Source organism: Ranitomeya imitator, chromosome 5 (genome assembly GCF_032444005.1).
Source record: "Ranitomeya imitator isolate aRanImi1 chromosome 5, aRanImi1.pri, whole genome shotgun sequence".
NCBI lineage: Eukaryota > Metazoa > Chordata > Amphibia > Anura > Dendrobatidae > Ranitomeya > Ranitomeya imitator.
Genome location: NC_091286.1, coordinates 4,751,856 through 4,764,896, shown reverse-complemented (window position 1 = coordinate 4,764,896; position 13,041 = coordinate 4,751,856). Strand labels below are relative to the sequence as shown.

The window sequence follows — 13,041 nt, the reverse complement described above, 5'->3', positions numbered from 1 at the left end:
CATCTAATTTCAGCAAGCCAAGAGTCATTGACTGTTATCTGTATGTTGGCTTTTCAACTTTTCTTTCTGGTTAGTCAAGAAAACAGACTTGTTCGTGTAAGCCTGTAATAATGACTTGTAAGTTGCTGTTACCCTGGATGCTTAGTTGTGAGGACACAGCATTGTCTTATAAGGTTCTCGGTCTCTTTGCTATATCTGCTGTTATTGTGAAGGAGAGAATGGCTAATGAAATCCATTATTACACCTTATATGTCAGTTCAGATATGGTGTAGCAAGGTGGAGTCTATTTCCTGAGTAGCGGCACACTGGAAGGAACTTTTGGAATATGAATGAGTCAGTGGACATTGGATTGAATACCATATATGGAAATGAAGTTGTAATGGCCCGATCAGAGTGACACTGACTGTTCAGAAGTTGTGCCCCCCCCCACCACCACCATTTTCTGCTTGTAGTATCTTCCTTTGTTCTGAAAATAAAGTTCAGTTGTGCACCATCTTTGGTAGAGAGAGGCAGTGTGTATCTGATGCATTCTTTGCCTCTAAGCTAGCACTCGGCTTATATTTTGTCAGATACAAGCAATCATATAGATCTCATTTTAAGGGATCACCCTCACATTATTTTGTTATTGAAACCTAGTTTTTCCATCGGCCATTTTGCTTTGTCCTGTGGCTACCTTGCCCTGAGTCAGTATGGAGTTTCCAGCTTCTATGTTTCCACCCTGTTCTTTGCCTCTTGCCTTTTTAAGCAGCCTCAGCTGTTCAATCAGTGCTTCTGAATCATGTCTGCAGTTTGCCTGTGACCTGGCTCCTTCCTGGAAGTCCTGGTGGTAGTAGTATTATTACTGATATTATAATACATTTTTTACAGCGCCATTTATTCCTTTGCGCTTTACATGTGAAAAGGGCATATCTAGACAAATACAATAAACAAACAAAAAACAAGGCACTAACCGGTACAGAAGGAGGGAGGACCCTGCCCGCGAGGGCTCAGTCTGCAGGGGGTGGGTGAGGATACACTGAGAGAGGGTAGAGCTGGTCGTGCGGCGGTTCAGTAGGTTGAGGATCACTGCAGGCTGTAGGCTTGTCGGAAGAGGTGAGTCTTCAGGTTGTTTTTGAAGGCTTCTATGGTAGGCGAGTCTGTTGGGGTAGAGAGTTTGAGTATGGGGGAAGCACGGGAGAAGTCTTGGATGCGGTTGTGGGAAGATGAGATGAGAGGGGAGTAGAGAAAGATCTTTTGAGGATTGAAGGTTGCATGCAGGTAAGTACCAAGGGACCATGTCACAGATGCAGTATTCCCGGGATAATTAATATAAGTGGTGCACCCCTGCACAACACATGGAGATGGGGTGCAAAAACCTGGTCAGTAAATAGAATGCTATAAACACAAAAGAAAAAAGACTCGACCAATAATGGTATGTACACCGATAAAATATGTGAAAATATCAAAAAATGTTTAATTACACCTCAAAGAACATGACAAACATATAAAACCATTTAAAAAAGGTCTGAGTACAGAACCATAAGTCACCACCCCTAAGCACAAATATGAAATAACAACACGGCATAGATAAAGTGCTATATATGTACAAGATGTGTCCTGTCTAAACATGTAACGGTCCAATATGACATACATGAATATATAAAGGCCGAAACAAATGCATACCTAAACCTGTAGTGGTACACTGACAGATAATCTAGCAATAAAATTACTGCAATTCAGTGTTTGGTATATAACAATGTGAAGTGTTATATCAGCATGCTGTTTAGCCAAGATGATGGCAGTACCAGGATAGGTATATAAATGCGGGCTACAAGCATGTGCCAGAAAGCCTTGAATAGGCATACACTGGTGCTCCCCTGCAATCAAATAACCCAATGGGTGCCAAGATGTAAGAAAAAATGGGGGGACTAAAGAGAGGAAAAAATGTTACAAAGGAACAGCATGAACACTGAACAATGGTATACCATGAGCCCAGATACCTACCTAATGGAGACAGGAGACAGGCTTAAAGGGACACTGTCACCTGAATTTGGAGGGAACAATCTTCAGCCATGGAGGCGGGGTTTTGGGTGTTTGATTCACCCTTTCCTTACCTGCTGGCTGCAATATTGGATTGAAGTTCATTCTCTGTCCTCCATAGTACACACCTGCGCTGTGCAAGACTTCCTTGTGCAGGCATGTACTACGGAGGACAGAGAATGAACTTCAATCCAGCATGCAGCCAGCGAGTAAGGAAAGGGTGAATCCAAAACCCCGCCTCCATGGCTGAAGATTGTTCCCTCCAAATTCAGGTGACAGTGTCCCTTTAAGGGGTGAGGCGAGAGCCCAAATGTAGTAGATGTAGTATTCCAGCCATCTCCTTATGTGGACACTCGAACCCTGCTGCGTGCTAATCAGCATTTGTGAGGGAAGTAACAGAGACTCTGAACCTGTTTTCTGCTTGATACTAAACTTAAGGTTTACTCTGACCAGCCGTGTCTCCTGCCTCTGTACCTGCAATTGTGTAAAACCTTTTTCTGTGACATACTTGTATGAAGTAATACAAGCAAGTCATAACCAAACCTGTCTCCTGTGTTTTCCTCGCACCCAAGCACAAGGCTCTAAATAGAACTGTGTGCAATACATCACAAGATTCAGAAGCCAACTGTAGTGTCTGCTGGGTCTGAGGACGCCGTCTGCTGTGGACCGTGTAATCTGTTTATACCTTCTGTGATGATTGTGGTTGTGACTTCACCATTTCAGGTGAGCACATTCCCTTCTTTTCAGTCAGGCGTATTACCACGGGTAAACACTATTGTGCGCCTTATTTCTTTTTCAGCACTTCTGCCTTAAGGGATCTGGGAAGATGGAGGCTTGCGTAAAGGACTTGTGTAAAATTATCGATACAATCCTTGAGGATATATAGGCTTTAAAGACCAGCTTTGCAAGTCTGCAGGATCTTAATCACAATCTGCAAGTGTTCTGATAAAATACTCAGGATTTACGAGCCAGGATTGAGGCTCTGAAGGAACAAGTCTAGGCACCATGCCTACCCCCGGGTTTTGGGATTCCCAAGTTACCCACTTTTCATTTTGGTGGTGAACGTGAAAAATTCATGGGGTTTATTATCCAATGTAAACAGTTTTTCTCTCAACATGCTTCGCAATTTACCTTGGAATGATCCAAAGTGCTTACTATAATCATGTTGCTCTCCAACAGATCTCTGATGTGGGCAAACCCTCTGATCGAGACTGAGGATGGATGAATAATCTTTTTCATTTCGGCCATGGCTAGGTGTTTGGTAATCCTAACCGAGGTGCGACAGCTAAAGCGGCCATGTTGTCTTTGCGTCAAGGTAAGCGCTCAGTATTCAAATATGCCTTGGATTTCAAGAGCTGGGCCCTCGATACCACTTGGGACAGTTCCACCAAAAAATCTATTTTGCAGAAAGGGTTGTCTCCCATGATTAAGGCTGCCGTCACACTAGCAGTATTTGGTCAGTATTTTACATCAGTATTTCTCAACCAAAACCAGGTGTAGGTGATAAATGCAGGAGTGGTGCATATGTTTCTATTATACTTTTCCTCCAATTGTTCCACTCCTGGTTTTAGCTACAAATACTGATGTAAAATACTGACCAAATACTGCTAGTGTGGCGGCAGCCTAAGGATGAACTTGCTCGTGCTGACCCTCCAACTGCGTTAGGTGACTTTTAACTACTGCATCCATATTGATGCCGTCTTACTGAACGCAGACAGGAGAGATGGTCTGAAAGTAATCGCATTAATCATTTCCTATCTTCCTCCCCAGCTAAGGAACATTTGAGCAGGATCATACGGGAACCAGAACCTGAACCCATGCAGGTGGACTCTACAGAGACTGGTTAGTGATGCATGCCAATAACATTGCCTAAAAGAAAATTGTTTCTATTGCGGTAAGTCAGGGCACTTCATTATAAACTGCCCCAGCCTTTCTCGTAAAACTACTGCAGCAGTCATTCACTGTGAGTGTTGGGAAAGGAGATCATTCATGTCCAAACCTTAGGCCCCAGAAAGATCTGCAGCTATAGATGTTGATTTCTCGGACTTAAACTCCGACATTTCAGAGGCTGATGACTGTGTAAATGCGGCAGATTTTCAAGTTTCCTCAGCACTGTCCCAGCAGAGCTGTAAGAAGAACAATTCTCATTGCTTTCTTTCCATTAAGCTCTAGGTTGACTCGGTCTTGGTGTCTAGCTCTGCTATGATTGACTCAGGGGCAAGCTGTAATTTTATGGACCTCTCCTTTGCTCAGAAACATGGGATACATTCAGTGAAGAAGGCTACTCCTGTACAGATGGAGACACTGGATGGTTCCTTGCTAAACTCTGGACCAGTGGGCCAGGAAATGGAGCCTTTGAAGATCCTTATGGGTAAAGATCATTAGGAGAGGCTGTCTTCTGTGCTCATCTCTTCCCACTACTCCCCATTCTAGGGCTACCATGGCTGCAGGCCCAGAACCCTACAATTAACGGAGACCAAGGAGCTGCACTTTCCGGAGAAACAGATGGGTCCAGAAGTTTTAGCTTGTTCGGTTCCTAAGAGACCCACGTCAGTCTCTGAGCTACCAGCTATATACCAGGAGTATGCAGATGTATGTTACAAGAAGAACGCAGACCAGCTTCCCCCTCACCATACGATTGTCCAATTGAATTATTGCCTGGAGCAGGAATATCCTTTGGTAAGATCGACCCTCTGGCAGGGTCTGAACTAAAGGCTTTGAAGGACTATATTGCCGAAAATCCGGCCATGGGCTTCATAAGCCACTCTTCATTTCCTGCAGGTGCACCCATCTTCCGTGGTCTGTCTCTATAAGGATGGCTCTAAAAGGATAGCAGCAGAAATATGCCAGAAAAATAACCCCCTGCTATAGATGCGTCATCATCATCATTATTATTATTACTATGCTTCCTTATTGCAATCAATCTGACAATCGATCCGCTTCATCCTCAGGTATGTCCGCTGGCTGCAATCCCATCACCATCACCCAACTTTCCTGATCCTTCTCACCCTGTATCCGTCTGCTATTCCTGGTATGTCCGCTGGCTGCTATCACTATTTTTTTTCCCCTGCTCATTTTCTCACCTTAATTTCTTGATGCCAACACACAGTTGGCTTTATCTCTCCATTTGGATCTATTTTCCCTTCTGACTTGTAATTCACTCCCGTGACTGTGACCAGTCTCCCTGCTGCCCCTCCCTCCTGATCACACCTGGCCTATTTCATGTGCACTTACATTGTTATAAATTCAGAGAGACAGGTCTGTCTTGACCGTGGTTTTTCTCTATAAGGATGACTCTAAAAGGATAACAGAAGAAATATGTCAGAAATGAGCAAGAAGTGAACAGAAGGTACGACTAACCACTGTTAATGTACTAAATTTATTTCCCTTTCCACCACACTTACTCATCATGCTGACATACGCTCTAGCAGTTTTGGCTCCATTACTCCTGTCCGCTATCCCCAAACCCCAGCACCCTCTAACCAAGTAATAATCTCTCCTTCCCTCCTGCCTCCCCACCTGACCACCTCTGCTGACCTGCTCCTCAACCTCAGATCTCCTAATAAAACATAAAACAAGCTGCCATTGTCCATCTCCCACCTGCTCTGTCTCTCTCTGCTTCTCACTGCTGGCGACATATCTCCCAATCCTGGATCCTTACAGCTCAGACTTCTCATTACTACCCCCTCCTATCGCTCCCAACCCAATATAAACACCCGAATTCTTGCCCACCTCAAATCCGTGCCCTTGACGCCCACCCCCCTGCACCCTCTCTCTTGATCACTCTGGAAAGCCCACTCCATCTGCAATAAACTCCACATGATTCAAGACCTTTTTACCTCTCGTAAGTTTTTCTTTCTGGGCATCACCGAAACATGGCTGACACCCTCTGACACATCCTCCCTGCTGCACTATGTTACGGTGACCTCCACTTCACCTACACTCCTCGCCCTGGCAACAGACATGGTGGAGGAGCGGGCTTTCTCCTTCCAACTGTACCTTTTAACCCAATCTCACCTCTACCCTCCCTTATCCCCTCTTTTGAAGTCCACTCTGTCCGCATCTACCCCCCTACAACCTCCAAATGGTCATATAGTGACCTCCGTGCCCGACCACTGCCTTTATTGACCAATTCTTCACCTGGCTCCTTCACTTTCTCTCTGCTGATATTCCCACCATCATCATGGGTGACTTCAACATCCTCATTGACACCCACCAGTCAGCAGCCTTCAAACCAAACTCCTGTCCCTTCATCTTTTGGACTTACTCAGTGGTTCTCCACAGCCACCCACACAGACGGACATACATTAGACCTGATCTTCACCCATCTCTGATCCCTATCTAACTTCACAACCTTCTCTCTCCCTCTATCTGATGACCACCATCTGCAACATGCGCACCCCCGCAGAAACCTCGCACACCTTGACACCCACACGCTTTCTGACTCTATTCTACCACTAGCATCCATATCCTCACGACAGACACTGCCACTAGTTTCTACAATGCCCCTCTTGCATCAGCCATCGACTCAGTCGCCCCTGTCATGCACAGCAGACTGCGACAAACCAATAGACAACCTTGGCACAATTACATAATTAAAAAGCTTCAGCAAGTAGCCAGAATTGCAGAACGGCGTTGGAAGAAAATGCATTCGCAAGATGATTTTACTGCACTCAAACAAGCAACACTCGCATTCAAATCAGCTCTCACCTCTGCTAAACAGGCCTACTTCACAACCCTCGTATCTTCCTTATCCAACAACCCCAAACAGTTGTCCAACACTTTTAACTCCCTCCTCCGCCCACCACTGCCCCCTCCGAGTTCCCTAATCGTTGCCGAGGATTTTGCCATGGACTTCAAAAATGATAGACCAAACAAGGCAAGTCTTTGTTTTCAAACCACCACAACCCCTTTGTATACCAGACCAACGCCCTAACCCCATAACTTCCCTTTCCAAAATCTATGAAGGGGAGCTTGCTCATCATCTTTCCAAATCACACCTCACCATTTGTGCACTTGACCCCATCCCACATCCTCCCTGACCTCACACACCGACTCCATCCCTAACCCATCTATTCAACCTATCACTAACTTCTGGTACCTTCCCCTCTGCTTTCAAACATGCCACAATCACCCCTATCCTCAAAAGCCTTCCCTTGACTTGAGCGCTATGTCAACTATCGCCCCATATCTTTGCTCCCATTTGCTTCCAAGCTCCTTGAGCAGCACGTCCATGCTGAACTTCTCACTTTGCATCTAACTCTTCAACAACCTTCAATCTAGCTTCCGTCCCCACCATTCCACTGAGACTGACCAAAATTATGACTTGTTTACAGCCAAAGCTAACAGACAATTCTCTATACTCCTAGACCTGTCCTCTGCCTTCGACACAGTTGACCACTGCCTCCTCCTACAGAGCTTCTCTTCCTTTGGTGTCAAAGACCTTGTCCTATCCTGGATCTCCTCATACCTTACTGTTAAATATGCTTATTTTGCACATTTATTTAATCAGGACTATTCACCAGGTGCTTACTCTTCAAGAAAAATGTCATGATATTCTCATGAAAAATATAGTGGTTTATTGAATTGTCCACAGAAAAACCACATTGCAGCAAAACATAAAAGCAGATGAAATAGTTACGAATAGATTGTCCATGTGTAAATATCAGCGCTTGTCTTGTTACTCATCTTTCCCAAAGTCCTGAATGGTAAAACCGGTCTGTCTGTGTGAACTCTGAAGTCATCATGGCTACCAGCTGTTGCTTCCTTGTCCGATGTCCATGGAGAATGATGGTGAAGGCAGGAGGTGACAGCCCCCACGTGACAAAAAGCCCCCCACCCTCCTAAGAGACTTTATTTATATGTCCAACAGACCACGTGTTCCCTTCATATACAGTGGGGCAAAAAAGTATTTAGTCAGTCAGCAATAGTGCAAGTTCCACCACTTAAAAAGATGAGAGGCGTCTGTAATTTACATCATAGGTAGACCTCAACTATGGGAGACAAACTGAGAAAAAAAAATCCAGAAAATCACATTGTCTGTTTTTTTAACATTTTATTTGCATATTATGGTGGAAAATAAGTATTTGGTCAGAAACAAACAATCAAGATTTCTGGCTCACACAGACCTGTAACTTCTTCTTTAAGAGTCTCCTCTTTCCTCCACTCATTACCTGTAGTAATGACACCTGTTTAAACTTGTTATCAGTATAAAAAGACACCTGTGCACACCCTCAAACAGTCTGACTCCAAACTCCACTATGGTGAAGACCAAAGAGCTGTCAAAGGACACCAGAAACAAAATTGTAGCCCTGCACCAGGCTGGGAAGACTGAATCTGCAATAGCCAACCAGCTTGGAGTGAAGAAATCAACAGTGGGAGCAATAATTAGAAAATGGAAGACATACAAGATCACTGATAATCTCCCTCGATCTGGGGCTCCACGCAAATTCCCAGCCCGTGGGGTCAGAATGATCACAAGAACGGTGAGCAAAAATCCCAGAACCACGCGGGGGGGACCTAGTGAATGAACTGCAGAGAGCTGGGACCAATGTAACAAGGCCTACCATAAGTAACACACTACGCCACCATGGACTCAGATCCTGCAGTGCCAGACGTGTCCCACTGCTTAAGCCAGTACATGTCCGGGCCCGTCTGAAGTTTGCTAGAGAGCATTTGGATGATCCAGAGGAGTTTTGGGAGAATGTCCTATGGTCTGATGAAACCAAACTGGAACTGTTTGGTAGAAACACAACTTGTCGTGTTTGGAGGAAAAAGAATACTGAGTTGCATCCATCAAACACCATACCTACTGTAAAGCATGGTGGTGGAAACATCATGCTTTGGGGCTGTTTCTCTGCAAAGGGGCCAGGACGACTGATCCGGGTACATGAAAGAATAAATGGGGCCATGTATCGTGAGATTTTGAGTGCAAACCTCCTTCCATCAGCAAGGGCATTGAAGATGAAACGTGGCTGGGTCTTTCAACATGACAATGATCCAAAGCACACCGCCAGGGCAACGAAGGAGTGGCTTCGTAAGAAGCATTTCAAGGTCCTGGAGTGGCCTAGCCAGTCTCCAGATCTCAACCCTATAGAAAACCTTTGGAAAGAGTTGAAAGTCCGTGTGGCCAAGCGAAAAGCCAAAAACATCACTGCTCTAGAGGAGATCTGCATGGAGGAATGGGCCAACATACCAACAACAGTGTGTGGCAACCTTGTGAAGACTTACAGAAAACGTTTGACCTCTGTCATTGCCAACAAAGGATATATTACAAAGTATTGAGATGAAATTTTGTTTCTGACCAAATACTTATTTTCCACCATAATATGCAAATAAAATGTTAAAAAAACAGACAATGTGATTTTCTGGATTTTTTTTTCTCAGTTTGTCTCCCATAGTTGAGGTCTACCTATGATGTAAATTACAGACGCCTCTCATCTTTTTAAGTGGTGGAACTTGCACTATTGCTGACTGACTAAATACTTTTTTGCCCCACTGTATGGTGTTGACTTATACTCTGAGCTACATACACAGAAATAGCTTTTGGTAATGTCAGCAAGAAGCAATGTGCTCAGTACAGAATTGAAAATAAGAATAATTCAATTAATACTTAACAATTCCCCCTTTTGAGGGTGAGAGACATTGATTGGAACCCTCAAATTAATCATATTAATAAGATCTTTCTTCTTTTCTTCTTCTTTGGCAAAATATTTTAATAAATAATATCAATAATATTGTTATATGTTCTCAATAATATAATGATATGTAAATTCATGTTATGGTAAGCCGTGACTAATATTCATATAAAATATATATATATATAATTATACTTCCCTATATCTACTTGAAGCATCTCAGGTCTGATGTCATCTGGTCTTCATCTTGATGTCTTCTTCTTGGTTCTTTTAAAACAATCTTTATTATAATTATTTTGAAATGGATGATGGCATGTAAATTTTGTAGAGACTGTGTGTCATGTGTCAAAGTCCATAAATTCAAATGCTGATAAGAAAACAAAGTTCATAGATGAAATGTAGCTTTAATATCTGTGCAGTGTCACCTTTAAAAACCTGGACTTACATTGGCTCGCCTTGGAAATCATCTGGAATCCTTCCATATCATCCGCACTGGTCTTGGAACAGGTGTGACGTCTTTGGTCAGCACAGCAAGGGTTACATTGACTCTTCCTTGCTAAACATAGCACCATAACCAGTCCTTAGTGCACAGGTCACATGTCAGGGTTGTAGCGTCCTGACAATTACCTGATTGTTCACCAGCTTTCATGGAAGTCTTATAGGTGATAGGAAACCACTGGAATGTGATAAAAATGTAATAACGCAGTTCATCTTAGCATCATAGGATCATTGTACTCCAATTGTAGTTGTCAGTTTAGATACTGTACTCATAGTTGTCAGTGATGGATGCTGTAGTTGTGAGTGGTGACATGAATTGTATTTGACACAGTCTATTATTACTCAGAAATCATAGCATTGTTACCTTGTGGAACTTCTGGATAACGGCTTTTCTTCTTGCAACTTTTGAGAATGAATTGAATTTAGAAATATGAAAAGTCTTTATTAACGTAACTTCAGTATCTTGATTGAAGTCTTCATTCTCTATTCTATAACAAATGTGGTAATTTTCCTCACTTATAATCTCACAGCGTACCATAGCAATAAATACCATCCATATAACTATTATCAGACTATTAATATGGAATTTATATTTGGAAAAATAAAATAATAATAAGAAGAAATGATAACACATTATTAACCATATTCTTTATGTGATAGGACATTTTTATGTCATAGGTGTAATTTCTTTTTGAACCCATAGATGTCAGTGTCTTTTATGTAACAAATATTTTCATCTTTATTACTAAAACCTTATTAATAAACTATATTAGACCAATAATAGACCAATAATATGTAAGAATGTATAGCCATGAACCAAAATAAGAACGCCCCCCGAGAAAGCTATTGTGCGAAACGCACATCGGGGCCTCCTCTTCCACGTACAGCTACAGGTTGGTTCTCATGCTACTATTGTTATTTATGCAGCATTTCTATTGTATGGGATTTCCCCCTTATATATTTATTTATACGCTGCACTCTGCACCTGGCTATATATGAACCTCCCTCTATATTTAGCCCGTTATTTAGCTTTGTTCGTTAAAAGGTTTTTTTCATATATTTATGGGTCATCATTGTTTTCTTATATGGTTAGTAGTCTCTTTACCATTTACATGTATGTTACATATTATACTGTTTATTTTCACTGCCTTTAAAAACCTTATATGACAGGAGTAGCTTACATTCTTTCTGCTTATATATATTATCGGTGTGGCTACTTGTACGTGGCACTAATGTGTTGCCTTCCCTTTTCTTTTGCATCGTTTATTATTATTTTCATTATTGTTGTTCTACAATAATTTTTTAATATATTTTTCAATAAATTAGTTATTTTTAGCTCTGGTGTCCATTTATTTTTTTGGTTTCTCAAAATAAGAATATACAGGTCCTTCTCAAAAAATTTGCATATAGTGTTACATTTCATTATTTACCATAATGTAATGATTACAATTAAACTTTCATATATTATAGATTCATTATCCACCAACTGAAATTTGTCAGGTCTTTTATTGTTTTAATACTGATGATTTTGGCATACAACTCCTGATAACCCAAAAAACCTGTCTCAATAAATTAGCATATCAAGAAAAGGTTCTCTAAACGACCTATTACCCTAATCTTCTGAATCAACTAATTAACTCTAAACACATGCAAAAGATACCTGAGGCTTTTATAAACTCCCTGCCTGGTTCATTACTCAAAACCCCCATCATGGGTAAGACTAGCGACCTGACAGATGTCAAGAAGGCCATCATTGACACCCTCAAGCAAGATGGTAAGACCCAGAAAGAAATTTCTCAACAAATAGGCTGTTCCCAGAGTGCTGTATCAAGGCACCTCAATGGTAAGTCTGTTGGAAGGAAACAATGTGGCAGAAAACGCTGTACAACGAGAAGAGGAGACCGGACCCTGAGGAAGATTGTGGAGAAGGACCGATTCCAGACCTTGGGGAACCTGCGGAAGCAGTGGACTGAGTCTGGTGTGGAAACATCCAGAGCCACCGTGCACAGGCGTGTGCAGGAAATGGGCTACAGATGCCGCATTCCCCAGGTAAAGCCACTTTTGAACCATAAACAGCGGCAGAGGCGCCTGACCTGGGCTACAGGGAAGCAGCACTGGACTGTTGCTAAGTGGTCCCAAGTACTTTTTTCTGATGAAAGCAAATTTTGCATGTCATTCGGAAATCAAGGTGCCAGAGTCTGGAGGAAGACTGGGGAGAAGGAAATGCCAAAATGCCTGAAGTCCAGTGTCAAGTACCCACAGTCAGTGATGGTGTGGGGTGCCATGTCAGCTGCTGGTGTTGGTCCACTGTGTTTCATCAAGGGCAGGGTCAATGCAGCTAGCTATCAGGAGATTTTGGAGCACTTCATGCTTCCATCGGCTGAAATGCTTTATGGAGATGAAGATTTCATTTTTCAGCACGACCTGGCACCTGCTCACAGTGCCAAAACCACTGGTAAATGGTTTACTGACCATGGTATTACTGTGCTCAATTGGCCTGCCAACTCTCCTGACCTGAACCCCATAGAGAATCTGTGGGATATTGTGAAGAGAAAGTTGAGAGACGCAAGACCCAACACTCTGGATGAGCTTAAGGCCGCTATTGAAGCATCCTGGGCCTCCATAACCTCTCAGCAGTGTCACCGGCTGATTGCCTCCATGCCACGCCGCATTGAAGCAGTCATTTCTGCCAAAGGATTCCCGACCAAGTATTGAGTGCATAACTGAACATTATTATTTGTTGGTTTTTTTGTTTGTTATTAAAAAACACTTTTATTTGATTGGATGGGTGAAATATGCTAATTTATTGAGACAGGTTTTTTGGGTTATCAGGAGTTGTATGCCAAAATCATCAGTATTAAAACAATAAAAGACCTGACGAATTTCA

At 42.6% G+C, this 13,041-nt stretch overlaps 1 long non-coding RNA gene across 4 annotated transcripts; it reads left to right on the top strand.

Moving 5' to 3' along the window:
• The first annotated feature begins 2,278 nt into the window (after positions 1 to 2,278).
• On the top strand, positions 2,279 to 10,911 carry LOC138681028 (uncharacterized). Of its 4 annotated transcripts, none has more exons than XR_011321876.1 (6): positions 2,279 to 3,113; positions 3,199 to 3,334; positions 3,790 to 4,698; positions 4,801 to 4,970; positions 5,309 to 5,368; positions 10,076 to 10,911. It is a non-coding gene; the product is annotated as an uncharacterized lncRNA (long non-coding RNA). The 4 variants fall into 4 exon arrangements; XR_011321875.1 differs by lacking the exon at positions 10,076 to 10,911 and adding an exon at positions 7,389 to 7,935; XR_011321878.1 differs by lacking the exon at positions 5,309 to 5,368.
• Positions 10,912 to 13,041: the final 2,130 nt, after the last annotated feature.